Source organism: Octopus bimaculoides, chromosome 3, assembly GCF_046866305.1.
Source record: "Octopus bimaculoides isolate indiv1 chromosome 3, ASM4686630v1, whole genome shotgun sequence".
NCBI lineage: Eukaryota > Metazoa > Mollusca > Cephalopoda > Octopoda > Octopodidae > Octopus > Octopus bimaculoides.
In genome coordinates this window covers 108,348,939-108,354,370 of record NC_142930.1, presented here as the reverse complement: position 1 = coordinate 108,354,370, position 5,432 = coordinate 108,348,939, and positions in this window count along the sequence as shown.

Below are 5,432 nucleotides of genomic sequence, written 5' to 3'. Positions count from 1 at the left end.
TGCATTTTATGTGCATTTGTCATGTGGTGCTGGCACATAACATGGATGTTTTACAAGGCATCAGCATGGGTGCTTTTTACATGTTGCTGGCCCAGGTGCTTATTACATGACACTGGCCCAGGTGCTTTTTACATGGCATCTCATGGCAATATAATGACATAACTCTGTTATGTTACTACTAGAATTTGAAATCTTTTAGTATTTGTGAAACATTCATTTTAATGAACAGCCATATAAAAGAAACCACTGTGAGATATTAGAGTAACTTTAATTACTTACATCAATAACATTGATTGATCTGTTGAGTGAGGTCTCGACTGGATTGTAGTTTGTGGATGTTAGAGAAGTAAAAGGAGAATTGATCAACAGATATAGGTTTAGTTTAGGGATCTCAGCAAGTTTATAGGGTGTTTTTGTGTCAGGAACCTACCATGAATACTTGAGAAGAGTGAACTCCAATAAAGGTACCCGTGGGGCAGAAGATAGTAGTATTAAACTGAGGGGGTGATATGTTCCTTATTCCAAAAAAATGGTGGGAGCATCAATGTCAGATAACATAAGGCTTTATTATATACATACACAAGGCAGCAAGCTAGCAGAATTGTTAGCATGCTGGACAAAAGCAGTATTTCACCTGTCTTTACGTTCTGAGTTTAAATGCCACCAGGGTCGACTTTGCCTTTCATCCTTTCAGGATCGATAAATTAAGTACTAATAAAACACTGGAGTTGATGTAATTGCCTGGTCCCCTCCCCCCAAATTTCAGGCCTTGTGCCTATAGTGGAAAGGATTATTATATACATACACAAGGTGGCGAGCTGGCAGAATCGTTAGCACACCAGGCAAAATGCTGCTATGTCAATTGTATTTCTCTATTTGTGCGCACAAACAAACAAAAAGCAATGCAGTGTGAATAACGGTCAGAGTCAACAACTATTGAAAAGGTGACAAGACACAACGAAAATTTTAGAAAAATAAAAAAGAAATAAGTGGAAATTTTACCAGTGAGTGTGTTGAATTATAAGGCACTAAAAGAGAATGACTCTCCCCAGACACAACAGAATATGCTTCAACACATGAACTCACATAAAAAATCTTGCAAACCAAATCCAAAAACGAAATATATATATATATGTAATAAATCAAATAAATCAGATAAATCAAACAATTTATCACATTATAATATAATATACTATAAATATAAGATAAGATAATATAACCAATTTAAAAATAAAATAAAGCCAACAATTTGTTTCGACTTGTATGCATTATTTGATTTATAAACAATTCATATCCATGTATACAAGTCTCTTCAGGGTTTTGGTTCAAAAGACAGACGAAATTCCATGTAAAAAGACTGCCAGATTGCAAAATACTGATTCAAAATATCTATATTATTTTGAATAATTTATGTCAGTAACAATACATGATTGAGAGGGGTTATTATATATTATCATTACATATAATTTATATATTTTCTTTGAGTAATAATAAATATATGGCTAGTATCACATATAAATAAATAGTTGATATACTAAAAATATGTTCTTTTGAACATGTATAGGCTTATCTATAGAATAAATATGGATTTACACGATTAATCCATCAATAAAACTAAGTGAAACATTGATACTTTATTTATTTATATCATTATTATTATTATATATTATTAAAATGGCCAGTGATTCATTTTGATTTAAATACATTTAGATTAATATTATTAGAGATATAGAAAAACATTTTTGAATATTATAAATTTTCTTTACTTAATTAATTTATCCGTTTGAATTTTGATGTTCTTTTGTTGTATTTATGCTTTGAATTGTTAATGCTCACGTTCCTAAACATAGGTATTTTGAATCAGTATTATGCAATATGCCAGTCTTTTACATGGAATTTCGTCTGTTTTTTTGAACGAAGGATCTGAAGAAACTTGTATACATAGATACAAATTGTTTATAAATCAAATAATGTATATAAGTTGAAACAAATTGTTGGCTTTATTTGGTTTATTTTTTTGAAAATTGGTTATATTATCTTATCTTATATTATTACATTCAGAACCAGAGATAAGGAAACCATGATGGTCCTCTGGAAGACATTTGTCCTCAGCCGCCTGGATTACTGCTCCCAGCTATGGTCACCTAACAGTGATCATCTCTTTGCAACAACTCAGCTACTGGAAAAGACTGAAACAGCTAATTCTTCTGTTTACAGCAGTGCTTTGAAGGAAGGTGTGTAGTCTGTGATTATTGCACTGACCATGACAGAGAAAGTTGTCATGGCAATACTTGCTCAGAGGCCTACACAAAGTTGCAGAAAGTGTATGAGCCACACACAAGTGTACAAGTGGTTCAGACGTTTCCAAGATGGCTGAAAAAATGTTGATATTGACGAATGTACTGGGAGACCTGCAAGCAGCAGAACTAAGAAAAACATCACAGATGTGCATGCAGCTGTGAAGAGAAATTGTTGAATCACCATCTGTGAGTTATAAGAGGATGTGCAGATTAGTTATAGTTCAGTTCAGTCCATTGTCAATGAAGATTTGGGTATGAGACGTGTGCTTGCCAAGTTTGTGCCAAAAGTGCCTTCAGCTGACCAAAATGATACTCTAGTATCAGTTGCACAAAATCTCCTTGATTGTGTCAAGAACGATGAAAACTTTCTGAAAATTTTGCATAGACCTCTAAGCAGGTATTGCCAAGCTTTTGTCAAAATTTGATGCAGGTTCTCTGCTAAACTTTGTCATGGTCAATGTGCTGATCACATGCTACACACCTTCCTTCTAAGCACTGATGTAAACAGCGGAAGTGAGCTAGAAAGTTAAAAGTTAGTGCACCTGCACCGCAGTGTTGAAGGTCAATCTGTGCCAAGCGGCTTCATCCTGCATGCTTTAGTTTCGTTACTATGGCAACAGTCTGGATACTTATTGAGCTGACCATGCATATATATATATATATATATATATATATATATATATATGTGTGTGTGTGTGTGTGTGTGTGTGTATATATTCAATTTATAAATGTTCTAAAATCTTCAGAGCCTTGGTTTTTTATCTCATTTTTTCATATATTCACATGCTGATATATGACCTACCTTGGACTCCTTATTCGCATAATCACTGAACCTGGGGCTTAACTATGGTTTGTCCATAGCACTTACTCAGCATTACCTGACAACTCTGGGTCTTAGTGACACCATTACCTCTCATAGCATATATATATAATTAAATTAAAACAATAGGGTAAAAAATTGGATATTAATTAATATCAATTTAATACCATGTGCTTGTTCCCTGGTGTATATATATATATATAGTATTGACTTATAAACCTCTAATATATTTGGTAGTATATTATGGTTGCAAAACAAAATACTGTGTCCCTACCAGCAGTAACACACACACACACACATACATACAGGGTTGGCCAAAAGTCACCAGACAGTAAATCAAAATTCCATGAATACTTAACCCTTTTGTTACCATATTCCTGTTGAGATGCTCAATGTTTCTTTCAATTAATTTTAAATATAACAAAGAATTTAGTAAAATAGCTTAGTTATCATTCAGCTAGTGTTAGGAACATTAATTGTGACTAAGGTTTGGTGGAAGATTTTAATTCAAAACTTATGAAAACAAGACATTTGTACTACAGAGCCAGAGGCAGTTTCAGCCAGGTTGGTATCAGAAACGTTAATCGGTGTAGCCATCTGGTTTTACCAGTTCTCAGTCAAATTGTCCAACCCATGCTAGCATGGAAAGCGGACGTTAAACGACGATGATGATGATGATGATGATTCCAATTATGAATGCTGTGAGTTAAAATCAGTTTTTTCTCTCAATATTTGTCTATTTATTAGTCTCATATAAAATAATTTTTTGTTTTAATCTTGGAATTAAATGGTTTTAAATTACTGTCAGGTGACTTTTGGCCAACCCTGAATGTGTGTGTGTCTATATATATATATATATATATATATATATATATATATCTGTATGTGTGTATGTTAATTGCTCAACCCTGAGATGCTACCAAATATATTAAGGGTTTATAAGTCCTACTTTTGTGTTAGCAATGCACTGTTTTAATTTTTAATTTTACCTCTACAGATTTTGTATAGAACCCAGAGCCAGTATTGGAAGTTACATTTTGTATATGAATACATCTATGTAAACAATGTGATCAAAGACAGAAAAATGGGTTAAGGGAAGACATGCATGTTTCAAGACTTATTGTTCCCTCCTCAGCACCACATCCAACCCATTAACTATCCATGAATACATTGGTTAAATACCCACTATGTTTAGTGATATAATACTATTGGAGAGAACAATTTACATATCAACACTGAAGAAGGAGCAATAACTTCTGAAATATGCATATACACCCAATACCTATTTTTCTAACTTCAATCACATTGCTCACATAGATGTATTTGTATACAAAACATAACTTTCAGTTCTGGCTCTAAATTCTATTGAAAATCTGTAAACTTTCAAACACACACACACACACACATATATATATGCACTCATTAATGAGTGTCAAATGACTAAAACAAGTAAAAAATAAATGATAGTCCTTGGACACATTGGATCCTGTCAAACTGTCTAACCCATGCCAGCATGGACTACAGACGTTAAATGATGATTCATTTGCTCTATGTAGAGACATATTTTCAAAAGGTGACTCAGTCATAATCAGTACCTTGGGAGATCTTTCATTTTATATCTTTTACTTATTTCAGTCATTACAATTGTGGCCATGCTGGGGCAACCACCTTGAAGAATTTTAATTAAGTGAATTGACCCCGGTACTTATTTTTTTAAAACCTGATATTTATTCTGTCAGTCTCTTTTTGCCAAACTATTAAGTTTTGTTGTGCATAAACACCACAATACCAGTTGTCCCCAGTGGTGGGGGACAAACAAACACACATGCATACATAATAAGTCTGGTCCTTATTCTATGAATTTTTTTTCTGAATCACAGTTATGGAGATGTAAATAAACCAACACTGGTTATCAAGTAGTGAGTGGGGGACAAACAGACACAAACACAAAACTACATATATGTATGTATGTACCAGACATATTGTCTGTGTATGTTTTTGTTGCCACTACCAATTGACAACTGATGCTGGTGTGTTTATGTCCATGTAACTCAGTGGTTCGGCAAAAGAGAACAATAGAATAAGTACTAGGCTTTAGAAAAAAAACAAGTGGTGGGGTCCAATTCATTTGACTGAAAAATTCTTCATGGCCAGACATGACTGAAACAAGTAAAAGATAAAAGATCTCACTGGGGTATTATGAAAAGAAAGTGAAAATGCTGAAAGAAATGCCACGAGTATTACATAAGATCTGAAATCTCCATGAAAATGTTATTTTTACTGACTACGAGAAAGATTAAATGGATAGCAAG